General features: G+C 50.3%; 1 protein-coding gene across 5 annotated transcripts in view; it reads left to right on the forward strand.

The window, feature by feature from the left end:
• Positions 1-13,278, forward strand: part of CNTFR (ciliary neurotrophic factor receptor) — a 439,486-nt gene that overhangs the window by 93,110 nt on the left and 333,098 nt on the right. The gene's annotated exons all lie outside the window — the stretch shown is intronic.

Consider the following 13,278-nt stretch of genomic DNA (forward strand, 5'->3'; position numbering starts at 1 on the left):
GATGCCAATGGACCGTTCCACGGGCTCGCCCCCAGCCTGGCTGATCCCGGGGAGCAGCCGGAACGGCACAAGAAAGCTTGCTCCTGACACAGCATTTCCTGCTCCATTGTTAAGGCCTGGTGTGTGTAGGTGAGCACACACACAAACACACCCGGCACCAGTTTCATTAACGGGACGAATCCGAACTGGTTTTCTTCAACAGGTGTGACTTTGTGTGTGGATGTGTAACATCGACAGACCCCGGTCGTTGGCGGGCAGGATCGAACCTGGGACCTCTGGAGCTAATGCATGAGCCTCTACCGCAAGAGTTAAAAGCCACGTGGCCCTTAGCTAAGGCAGTAGCAGACTCTTTCATCTCTAAGTGGTCTCGGTGCCATTAGAGGGGACCGAGCACCACACCCAGGAGGAGTGTGGGTTACAGATGCTCTTAAATTGATGTAAAGCTGGCTTATATCCATTGAATTTGTGTTGATAAATTTACACAAGCACCAGCTAAACCGGTAGAGCCATTTCCAAACTGATAGCAGCGTGTCCCCAAGGAGTCTGCCCTAGGGTAGCTAAATCGGTTTGATTTCCTCTGGGGTAATGTTTCGGTTTGTGTGGACAAGGCTGAAGACTGAGTCTAAATGATACATCTGCACTGGCTAAGGTGCTGCTCTGGGCTTTGGGAAGTCCCCCCCGTTCTGCTCATAACATGCCGTCGGGGAAGCCGAGAAAAACCCAGACTCTGGGTGGCACCGACAAAACAGTCCCTAACCTGAATGAATCAGCCACAGCCTGGCGCCCGTTCCTTGCTTCTATCATACACCCAGTTTGCCCTCTTTGGGCAGCCTTCACTGCGATCCTGCCCCCTTCCCGGGCATGGGTGGTGCTAGCTGGGAAGGGGGTGGGGCAGCGGAGGTGCTGATAAGGCCAGAGGTGTGAATTCTGTCCGGAGTGCCAGGGTACTGCGGGAGAGCTGATGTGCATGACTGTGTATTGGTCGGGGTCACTTTCCCTGGCTCTAAGGAGCTACAAACCTGACGGCTCAATCCACTGCGGGACTGTCTGCAGGGTCCAAAACGTGCCTTCCCTGGCAGGAGTTTGAATGACCGGCACGCCGGGCAGTGCGGGCGGGAGAGGAGCAATGCACAGGCCAGGGAGTGGAGGTTCACTCCCTTCACGCTAAGATCTGATTTGAATTTCTAGCTCGTGGCTTGGTGCTGGGCCGGGTCCGACTGCAATTCTCCGGAGAAGAGGTGGAAAAAGGGGCATGTTTAGTCTAGAGAAGAGAAGACCGGGGGGGAACCTGATAACAGTTTTCCAATATGTTCAGGGCTGTTATACTCAGGACAGTGATCAGCTGTTCTCCATGTCCACTGAAGGTAGGACAAGAAGGAATTGGTTTCATTTGCAGCCAGGGACACGTAGGTTAGATATCAGGAAAAACTTTCTAACTCCAAGGAGAGTTCAGCTATGGAATAGGTGACCTAGGGAGATTGTGGGATTCTCCATCACAGAGTTTTTTAGGAACAGTTTGGACAAACACTTGTGAGGGATGGTCTAGGTTATTTGGTCCTGTCTCAGTGCAGGGGGCTGGACTAGACCAGTGGGTCTCAACCTTTCCAGGCTACTGAACCCCTTTCAGGAGTCTGTTGTCTTGCGTACCCCCAAGTTACACCTCACTTAAAAACTACTTGCTTACACAAACAGACATAAAAATACAAAAGTGTCACTGTTACTGAGAAAGTAAGCACTTTCTCATTTCTACCATATAATCATAAAATAAATTGATTGGAATATAAATATTGTACTTACATTTCAGTGAACAGTCTATAGAACAGTATAAACAAGTCACTGTCTGTAGGAAATTATAGTTTGTCCTGACTTCGCTAGTGCTTTTGACTTAGCCTGTTGGAAAACTGGGCAACTATCTAGATGAGTTGATGTACCCCCTGGAAGACCTCTGCGTACCCCCAGGGGTACACGTGCCCCTGGTTGAGAGCCACTGGACTAGATGACCTTTCGAGGTCCCTTCCAGCCCCACATTTCTCTGATTCTAAAACCAGTCTTGTTAAAGATTTCCCCAAGGAAGCACTGGAAGTCATTCTCCAAATGGACCGTTTCAGTGATTGGCCACAACAACGATAAATAATCGCTTGGTTACATCCTGGGGTCTCTTCAGCAGACTTTGCTGAGGAAAGAGTGGCTAAATCCTGAGTAGGGGGGCTGAGGACTTTGGCCCAGTGCTAACAGTCCAGGTGGTTGCGCTAGTTATTGATAATGCTGTTCACTCTGAATCTAGCCTCTGTCTTGGACACCAGCTGTGCACAAACCCGTCCTGCATCCCTAGGGACAGACCAGTTCCTCAAAAGTTTTGCCAGATAGTTGGTTCACATGCTGTTTGCTTTGATGGCTAGCTATTTGGGGTTGGTTAGCTGAGCCTCCTGGTGCTTTTGTCTGCTCCCTGCCTGCCTGGCTGAAATATTTTAGACAGGCCTGCAATGGAAAGCAACTAACCCCCTGTCTGGTATGAAAGGTAGGACCGATAGTGATTCATGCAATACTTAGAATTCAGGAGCATTTTCACAACTATTCAGTAGCCAGCATGAATAATGTGAACCCATGAGTCTTGGCGAATCTCACACGGCCTGTAAGTCTGCAAGAATATTCATAAATCGGGGTCTTTTTAAAGAAACTAACCTGTTTTTACGAATAATTTTTCAAGAAAAGTGACACTTCACCTCCCCCCCACCTTCTAATTTGCCTAGCAGTCACTTCACTGACTCTGAAGCAGTGCCTCGGATACCCTGGTGCTTAGACACTGCAGCAAGGCGTGCCATAGATAATCGCTCCGTTAGACAGGGCGCGTGTATGGGTTCCACTTTATCCATTTCATTAATGGAGAGACTCTGAAGTCTGTCGCCCAGGTGATGCCGTAATGTGAATGTTCTCTGGTGCAGGGAACGCAGGATGAGCTGGACGGCCAAGGGCTGGATTCTGGTAGGATTCTGCCCCATGACAGAGGCATACGCCAGCAGGGAGCAAAGCGGTAGCAGCTGAGTGCAGGAGCCATCCAGCATGCGTGGCAATTGGCCGACTGATCTGGAGTACAAACCACTTCTCCTGCAGCCTTGCTCCATACTGCTTCTTCCAAACGCTGTCCTCACCATATGTGCAGGCTTGGCCACACCTCCCAGCTGGCCGGGTACATCAGGCACAGGCCTCTGTGCGCTGGCAGGTGCGTTAGCTGGGCCCCCTGACTAGCGCTCACAGGAGCACTATGAGCATTTGCCGCCTAGGTTTGCCAAGGGTGGGGGGCAGGGATGGGAGAAAGAGATGCAGCTGGGCTTCTTTCGTGGTGCAGAGGTTTAGTCTGTGCACCTGGGAAAAGCTCCCTCTGTGCTTTCCCAAGCGGGGAATTAAACGACCCTTCCACTAGGCCATGAGCCATCGTCTTGGGGCCCTTCATCAGCTGATGAATTCGACTTAATAAAATAAATACCAAGAGAAAATGTAATTGGATCTCGTTTATTACCCAGTTCTGCCTAGCAGCCCCCAATTACACAAAAGCAATTAGTGAAAGTTCTCCATTAATAGCATCTCCAAGCCACCCAATGGGCTCGTTCCATCAAACCTTCTGGCTCGTGTAATTTACCATTCTGGAGCTAATTCCTGGCTGGGGGAGGTTGGGGATGTGCAGCGTGGATTGTAAACAAGTCGATAGGGTTGGCAGGGGTGTGACGGGGGGAGGGGAGTTACCACGCCGAAGAACCTGGGGAAGCAATGGTCTGTCTGTCCTTGGAGGGAAAAGTACACCCACTACATCAGGTGTTGCTATTGTCAGCTCTTCCCTGACCCACTCCCCCGCCCCGTCCATATGCACATCAGCTGGTGGTGGTGTATCGGACTCACCCCCTTGTTATCTCTGCTCTGCTGCGGGCATACATCTCGCCAGCTCCTGCTGCTGTGCCCGATTCTGTGCTGCCCCCTGCGTGGCATAGGAAGGATCTGCCATTCCCAGGGCCTCAGACCTCCGCCCGTTCCACATTCAGTTCCACCCAGGCGTTGCCCCTGCCCTGCCATTGTTCAGCCAGGGGAGGGAGGAAGAGCTGAGCTGTGTCACAGGTTTGCACCGGGGGGGGGGGGTGTTTCTCCCCTGTCCTGATGCTCACATGGCTGTGTATACCTGTGCAGCGTGCAAGGCGGGTGTGAAGTGCTATGCCTGGGAGAACCGAGCTGGGTGTAACTGACCCCACGGGGGAGGGAATGTCCAGGGCCACGTGGCTGAGCCTGAGTGCCCAGCTGTGTGCCGGGGCGATGCGTGGCAAGGGGGTGAGTGTATCCCAGAGATGGAACTGAGTCTGAACGGGCCACCCTGGGGCTGGCTGAGCCCCCAGGCTACGTGGCACAAAGGGCGTCGAACCCTGACTTATTCCTTGCCCATGAGATGCAGTCAAGTCCCCGCATCACAGATCTCTCTGCCCTGCCTCCAACCCACGGAGATTGTCTGGCAGCTCCCACCTTGGTGCACTAAAGCCAATCACAAGAGCACGCACTGATTCTCTCTGTGCAGGCAGACGTCAGGTTTTCATGGGAATGCCGAGGAATCTGGGAGCTTGGAAGGACTCGAAGCTGCAGCAGCTTCTCAGGGAGGGCTAGAGGCTAATGGCTCATAGAATCTCTCTGAAGCTCTAATTGACTGAGCTGGGAACCAGCTGTTTGGTAGCTGTCACGCTGCAAGGGACAGAAGTCTGGATCTTATATTGGTGTTGTCACAAAAAACAACATGCAGGTTAATCCACAGTGAAGGCTCATCTCTGTCTCTTGGCCCCAATCCATGTTTACAACAGTGGATGAGAAAAGACAATTATCATGGAAATGGTTTGCATGTAAGAGTCGAAATGTGATCCTGATGTGCAATAGTTGAAGGCCAGTGGTACCCATGGTGTGAATGGGAGTGTGATGTGTGTGATTGTGTGTGTGTCACTGAGGGTATGGAATGGCAGGAGACAACGCGAGGGGAGGAGAGACTGGGAGAGAGAATGTGTGAATGGAAGTGTGTGGTGTGTGCATGGGAGGAGTGGGGCACGAGACAGGATGGGTATAGTTAATGTGTGTCAACAAGTGTGAGTGGGGCGGTGTGTGAACTGAGCCGCATGGTGTGGTGTGAATGGGCGTGTGCCAGTGAACATGGGAACTGGTGCGTGGTGTATGCGAGGTATACGTGTAGCCCTATGCAACCTGGATTAGTTTAGTTCCGTAGGATCATAATACCAGAAGATGGGGCAAGCTCTGTTTCTGTGGCGAAAAACCCGCTCTCCTGTCCGAAGTTCACACATGTGAAGTTTCTGGTGCATGGGTCCGCAGTGGCGCAGCTACTGGGAAAGGATCTTAACTACAGCCCAGAGAGACCTTTGTGTCTCTGTAACTGCCTTTGAGAGAAGAAAACTCTAAAATGAGGACAAAGAAGCATCCAGTTTATAGATTTTAAAGCCAGAAGGCACCATTGTGATAATCGAGTCTGACCCTCTGTGAAACACAGGCCCTGCTGCAGCCAGCTCATATCCGGTGGTTGAACTAGAAAAACATCCAATCTTAATTTATGCGTCATGAGCAAAGAGGATTTGAACCTTCACCCCGAATATCTTTTTTGAGCTTTGGAAGAGTTGTGTCCACGTTGGGGTCTCCCGTTTTCCTGCTGCCATCCCATCACAGACTCCTCTCGCTCGGCCTGATTCTGATCTCAGGAAATCCAGAGCAGCCAGCATGAGTTTGCAGTGGTATAACAGCCCCCCGCCCCCAATCTCTGATCCTTGGGGTGAATGCTGAGGGCCTCGTTCCGATCTCACCTAGACTCGGCTAGAGTTACTGCTACCCATGTGAGCGGGATTCGATTCAGTCCCTGCATCGAGAAGCTAAAAACAAAGCCCCTTCCCCCTCCTGGATTCTCCCAGGGCCGGCTAGTGCACTCATCGTATGTGGAACAGGCCCTGAGGCAGGAAGCTTTGAGCCTAATTTTGGCCCAAACTCCTTTGATTTTCCTAGGGCTCCATTCTGCAAGCTCAGGGCAAGGGCGCTCATTGAAGTCCATGGGGTTTCTGTGTGTGAAAAGGTGGGTACAATACAGTCCCTCTTGTGGGAAAGAACAAAGGCCTCCTATAAAAGATGCTCCCGGAAGCTTCAGCTTCGATTCCAGCCTATGCGGTACAAAGGAGGGGTGAGGCGATGCCACCTTGGCTGCCTGGCACTAGGCACCTGAATTTCCCCATTCACGCTGGCGTTTGATCCCATCTAAGCAGCTCGGCGGGAACGCTGGTGGCTCTTACCTGCGCCAGGATGCACGAGCCCTCCTCCTCGTGCATCTCTGATTGTTTTTTGTGCCGCGCGCGCGCGCGTTTCTCTTTCACTCGCTCTTTTGCGGTTGCTCCTTCTCTCACTCGCCCTTCGTGTTGCCTGTCTGTTGGTGTGGACTCTCTGCGTGACGGGAAGCGCCCAGAGGCCGCGATCCAGGGCCTGCCAGGCCCCATGAAAGCACCATTGCCCCAGAGACCTTACGTTCTAATGAAGCCAAGGTGCAACCAGGCCGTAACCAGGGGAGACGGGGAGGACGGAGGGAGTGACAACGAGTACGGTGTTTTCACAGGCCGAATAAAGAGGATCAGCTTCAGCAGCCCATCCTGCCCCACCTCCTGGTTGTAATTTGCTGCCGGTTTCTCACCGGTGTCACAGCAGAAGTGGGTGAGATTGGAAGGAGATAGATAGCTCTGTGTGCAAGGGGCAGTACGGGTGAGAGCAGTGGACAAATGGGCGATGGAGGCAGGCCGAGCGGAAGAGAGGGCATGGGGCTGATGTGATAAGAGAGAAGAGTCAGGAAAGCTCCTCTCTCTCGTTCCAGACATGTCTCGGAGGTCAGGACCAGAAGCTTGTTCTTGGATGTGACGGAGAAAGTCGGGGAGCCAAGGGAGGGGAACATGATCTGAACACTGGGTCTGAAAGGAGGGCATCATGGGAGTGTCAAAATGGGAGGTGAGGAGGGACCATGTTTTATGGTGTGTTTGTACAGCACCAAGCCTAGCGGGACCCTGATCCATGATTGAGGACTCCCAGCGGTTATCACGTTATCAGTCAATAATATGAAGAACAAAATGGGTCTGGGCAGTTCTTAGCCATGGGGCAGAGAGAAAAGGCTGCATCAGAGAGGTGCTTATGGAGGAAGAAGCAGTGAGGTTTGGACACAGCCTGGATGTTGTGGGTCTGGAGACTGGGCTGAGTCAAAGATGATGCCCTGGTTATAGGCTTGACTGATAGGAGAGGGTGATGGTGTTTCCAACAGCGATGGAGGAGTGGATCATATTATGTTCATAGCATACACACAGAGGCATGGATAAAAACACAAGCACTCTTGCTGGAAGGTTGCAACATAACACCACTTTATTGCTTAGAATCCAGAACTGAAGAACAAGAACCCCAAAACAGAGAGAGACAAAGCAGGCTGCTCCCTAAGGCAGCAAGGCACAACTCACCCACCTTGACCAAGGCTGCCTCTTTACAACCTGACTCTGAAGACCCAGATCTCATGCTTCCCTACAGAGACCCCCTACCCTGCAAGCAGGACCAGGAAGCCCTTTAGAATCTTAAAGTCATAGCTTGATATTTTAACATAGTTTACAATTCATCACCAATAAGACTTGGGAGAAAAGATCAAGCACTTGGGTTTGGCCATGTCATGTTTGAGCTGGCAGCAAGACATTCAGGTGAAGATGTCTATAACGCTTCCTCTTGTGTCATCACCACCTGCCTCGCATTCTCTCTCTCTCTCTCTCCCTTCTATAGTTCTTTCCCTCATGATGCTACCCTCGTGCTAGCATCTTTCTTGATACCTTCTGCTAAAGTGATAACATGCTAAACAAACAACATGGTGTTCCTGCCTATCAGACTCATCCAAACACTTCTGAAACAATTAGGTCCCGGCTCCTGCAAGGAGCTTCTGTGAAGCCTGCAGATGGAAGGAACAAATGACTGTTCCTGGTGGAGTAGCTGTGGTTCAGATCTGCTGAGGGAGGGTATAACTGATCATTTCACAGCCCTGCCACGCACTCAGAGTGAGGGGAAAGCCAGACTGTGAAAGCAGCAAATTTGCCTTGGAGAAAAATGGGCTTTTCCAAACCTTTTTTTTGACATTTTCTCTTTTTTTTTAAATTTCATTTAACAAAGTGACCACATGAAAACCTCAGGGTTTTTTTATCCCTTTAAAATCTATGCAGTTAAAGTGGCCCTATTAAAATGCTAACCTCTGCCAAGAAACTCCACTCCCGATAAAAAGCATTAAAGATTCAACAAATAGCAGAGAATTGGGATTGATCCTAACCTTCCATAACTGGGAGTTGCTTAACCCATTAATCAGCCCTGGTCTTCACTTACAGGCTGATGGCCTCAGAGCTAGGCCTTTTCAGGACTAAAAGCATGTTAAATATTTATCACCGCTGAACATACACTTCCGTGTCCACCTGTGGAGAAACCATCTCTTTCACACATGATTGCGTATATCTTCCAGGTTGTACGATACGGTGGCAGCATGAAAATGCCAACATCCTTCACAATTATTTCCTATTCTAAGTCTGGGGGGCATAGTGCTATCTCAGATACCTCTTTGTAATGACCATTGACAAATTCTGGACTTTTGAATGGCAGCCGCTGTGCATGCATATCACACCACAGCACACGCTCTCCCTGAATCGGTAGACTATGTGAGGGTATCATATGTTTCACTGGCATGTTTTTGGGATGGCTTCATTGGTCGTAGGTGTTGAGATGGTGATGGAGTTCCGGCCTGCGTGCCATCCCCAATGAGGGCAAATAAGCCCTTTATACTGCACCATGCTGTCTGTGTGTCACAAGCTTGTCAGAAAATCTATTTTAGGAACATTTCAGAGAGTCCTTTTTAAAATTGTTGGTACTATATCGGTTTAGGCCTCGGCCTGTAAAGCCAGATCATCACCGCAACCATGAGCCCAACTGCACAGGGCTCAGAAAGAGATGAAAATTAGAATTTATGCGTTGTGGCGGCCCAAATCCAGCTTTCTTACACATAATGCTGTGGGTTTAGTGTCTGATGTCTTGGGATCTTCCAGTCCTAGAAGCAAGTGCTGGGTGTCTCTTTAGGGAGCTGGGAATCTCCTACCCCAAATGGCATAAAGCTCCCAGTTTTATACCTCTGGCTCACTAGATCTGGGATCTTTGACCCATCACTGCTCCAGGAGTGAATTTTGGCAATCCTTGACCTTGGGCCAGTGTGGTTTGAGGACAGAGCAGAACTTTGCTCTACATAAAGGTCCTGGTCTCTGGTGCCTTATCATATCCCTAAACCAAATCTGTCTGGTAAGAGCCAGCCAAAGTGTGCTCTGACTTCCATCGATGTGAACCCAGAGGACTCCCCGGATGGAGCTTCCCCAGGTTTACACCAGAGCAAAATGTAACCCAGCGTTTCGCTCCCCTTCTGTGATGTCGCCAAGTTTCTGGCCTTGGGACTAAAGACCTGAGGGGAATGAAGACAGGCACAGGTTGGTTCCCAGTCGACAAGGCACACAGCAGTCATGGTGCAGTCAGGAACTGAGCAGGATGGGCACCCAGATGGGACATCAAGGTGTGAGATACCTGATCATGGGGAAATGCAGGCATGGGTGAGGGACAAGATGCAGGCATGGCCAGGAAACCAAAAACAGCCTGGACCTACGTGGAGCTGTGTGTCCAAGGAGAAGGGCAGAGGATACCCTTGTGTCCCTGACATCTGGCAGGAATCTGCTTCCTCTGGGGAGGAAATGAAAGCAGGGCCCTCCAGATCTCCAAGCATGACAGCTGTCCCCTTGGCCAACACACTGGGGTTTGAACCCAGGACCTCCACAGCTCACAGCATGAGCTGCTACAGCTCGAGCGAAAGTTCTGCAGCTGGTGGCTCTCACAAATAATTTCTTCTGCAGATCAGTGCCGGGGGGTACCGAGGCAGGACTGGGGGGGACCTTAACACACAGGAAAGCCTGTGTCTCTGAAGTTTCAGCTAAAGAGCCAAGGCTCTGTAGCTTGGAACTGTAACAAATTGGAGAGAGCTTGTTTATGGACCCTGGACTTCAGAAAAGCAGACTTTGACAACCTCAGGGAACTGATGGGCAGGATCCCCTGGGAGACTAACATGAGGGGGAAAGGAGTCCAGGAGACCTGGCTGTATTTTAAAGGATCCTTATTGAGGATACAGGGACAAACCATCCCGATGTATAGAAAGAATAGTAAATATGGCAGGCGACTAGCTTGGCTTAACAGTGAAAACCTTGCTGATCTTAAACAAAAAAAAGAAGCTTACAAGAAGTGGAAGATTGGACAAATGACCAGGGAAGAGTCTAAAAATATTGTTTGGGCATGCAGGAGCGAAATCAGGAAGGCCAAATCACACCTGGAGGTGCAGCTAGCAAGAGATGTTAAGAGTAACAAGAAGGGTTTCTTCAGGTATGTTAGCAACAAGAAGAAAGTCAAGGAAAGTGTGGGCCCCTTACTGAATGAAGGAGGCAACCTAGTGACAGAGGATGTGGAAAAAGCTAATGTACTCAATGCTTTTTTCCCCTCTGTCTTCATGAATAAGGTCAGCTCCCAGACTGCTGCACTGGGCAGCACAGCATGGGGAGGAGAGGACCAGCCCTCTGTGGAGAAAGAAGTGGTTCGGGACTATTTAGAAAAGCTGGATGAGCACAAGGCCATGGGGCCGGATGCGCTGCATCCGAGAGTGCTAAAGGAGTTGGCGGCTGTGATTGCAGAGCCATTGGCCATTGTCTTTGAAAACTCATGGCAATTGGGGGAGGTCCTGGATGACTGGAAAAAGGCTAATGTAGTGACCATCTTTAAAAAAGGGAAGGAGGAGGATCCTGGGAACTAGAGGCCAGTCAGCCTCACCTCAGTCCCTGGAAAAATCATGGAGCAGGTCCTCAAGGAATCAATTCTGAAGCACTTAGAGGAGAGGAAAGTGATCAGGAACAGTCAGCATGGATTCACCAAGGGCAAGTCATGCCTGACTAATCTAATTGCCTTCTATGACGAGATAACTGGCTCTGTGGATGAGGGGAAAGCGGTGGACGTGTTTTCCTTGACTTTAGCAAAGCTTTTGTCACGGTCTCCCACAGTATTCTTGCCAGCAAGTTAAAGAAGTATGGGCTGGATGAATGGACTATAAGGTGGATAGAAAGCTGGCTAGATCGTCAGGCTCCACGGGTAGTGATCAATGGCTCCATGTCTAGTTGGCAGCCGGTATCAAGTGGAGTGCCCCAAGGGTCGGTCCTGAGGCCAGTTTTGTTCAATATCTCCATAAATGATCTGGAGGATGGTGTGGATTGTACTCTCAGCAAGTTTGCAGATGACACTGAACTGGGAGGAGAGGTAGATACGCTGGAGGGTAGGGATAGGATACAGAGGGCCCTAGACAAATTAGAGGATTGGGCCAAAAGAAATCTGATGAGGTTCAACAAGGACAAGTCCAGAGTCCTGCACTTAGGATGGAAGAATCCCATGCACCGCTACAGACTAGGGACCGAATGGCTAGGCAGCAGTTCTGCAGAAAAGGACCTAGGGGTTACAGAGGACGAGAAGCTGGATATGAGTCAGCAGTGTGCCCTTGTTGCCAAGAAGGCCAATGGCATTTTGGGCTGTATAAGTAGGGGCATTGCCAGCAGATCGAGGGACGTGATCGTTCCCCTCTATTCAACATTGGTGAGGCCTCCTCTGGAGTACTGTGTCCAGTTTTGGGCCCCGCACTACAAGAAGGATGTGGAAAAATTGGAAAACGTCCAGTGGAGGGCAACAAAAATGATTAGGGGACTGGAACACATGACTTATGAGGAGAGACTGAGGGAACTGGGATTGTTTAGCCTACGGAAGAGAAGAATGAGGGGGGATTTGATAGCTGCTTTCAACTACCTGAAAGGGGGTTCCAGAGAGGATGGATCTAGATTGTTCTCAGTGGTAGCAGATGACAGAACGAGGAGTAATGGTCTCAAGTTGCAGTGGGGGAGGTTTAGGTTGGATATTAGGAAACACTTTTTCACTAGGAGGGTGGTGAAACACTGGAATGCGTTACCTACGGAGGTAGTGGAATCTCCTTCCTTTGAGGTTTTTAAGGTCAGGCTTGACAAAGCTCTGGCTGGGATGATTTAGTTGGGGATTGGTCCTGCTTTGAGCAGGGGGTGGGACTAGATGACCTCCTGAGGTCCCTTCCAACCCTGATCTTCTGTGATTCTATGATACAGGCTTTAAGCTTGCAGAGATCCTTGCGGGGTTTATCCTCTTCAACAGGAGAGAGGCCATAATTTACAATCAAAGCCATCTGGAGGCTGATGTCTTTGCACTCGCTCTGTACATTCAGACAACTCTCCCGCAGATGTAGGTGTGATTTTTGCCCGGGTGAGGATGCAGCCGGTTCAGATGAAAAGCGCTAACAAGCGAACTGGCTGGTGGTTATTTTGTTGTTGTTGTTGTTAACACGCAGCAGTTGTTACAATGCCGCCGCTATCCCCCGTTTAGTTGCTGATGTGAAAAATCTTGTTAAGGGTTTACAAAAAAAGAAAAGAAAGTGTTTCATTATCCACATATCAAACTTGTTTTGCTGCTGTCACGCACCAGAAAAGTTAAACATGTCTGATCAAAGGCGCGTAAACACAGCTTCGGAACAAATGCCCTAAAGCGCTGCCAAAAACCCAGCGCTGTCTGAAAACGAGCCCTTTCCAAAGACCCATCATGTACTCCCGCATGTGCCGATCTTCTCTCCTCTCAAAGCAGCTGTGCAGTGCCGTGTAATTTCATTTTTCAAAGAGTTATATATACACACTGCCTTGTGCCCAGCGAGACTTGAGGAAGTCAATCAAAGTCCGGCTGTCTAACGAGTGTCAGTGAGTCCTGGGGAGGAGCCCACCAGCTATCACACGGTGAGTGCAGCCCAGCACCGGCAAGAGGGGTTATTTTTTGCAGGGGTGTATTGGCAAACGGGCTTGAGGTTAAAATTTTGCCACTTCTTCAGATAGTGTGTGTGTGCGCGTGCGCGTGTGTGTCTGTGAGATGACACCACTGGCCAGACAAGACTCTTTTCTGTGGATATTTCTGTGGGTAACATGGCTGAGCTCAGTTCACACTGTGATCCATGGAGAAATCTTGGGCCACGTTCTCCAGGTCAGCTGAGCCACACTTGCTCCAGGTCTGGCGTGGGGAGGGCAATGGTGGCTGTCCCTGACCCAGGGGCTTCCAGATCCCAGCCCAGTCTCCAAC

Source organism: Natator depressus, chromosome 5 (genome assembly GCF_965152275.1).
Source record: "Natator depressus isolate rNatDep1 chromosome 5, rNatDep2.hap1, whole genome shotgun sequence".
NCBI classification, from domain to species: Eukaryota; Metazoa; Chordata; order Testudines; family Cheloniidae; genus Natator; species Natator depressus.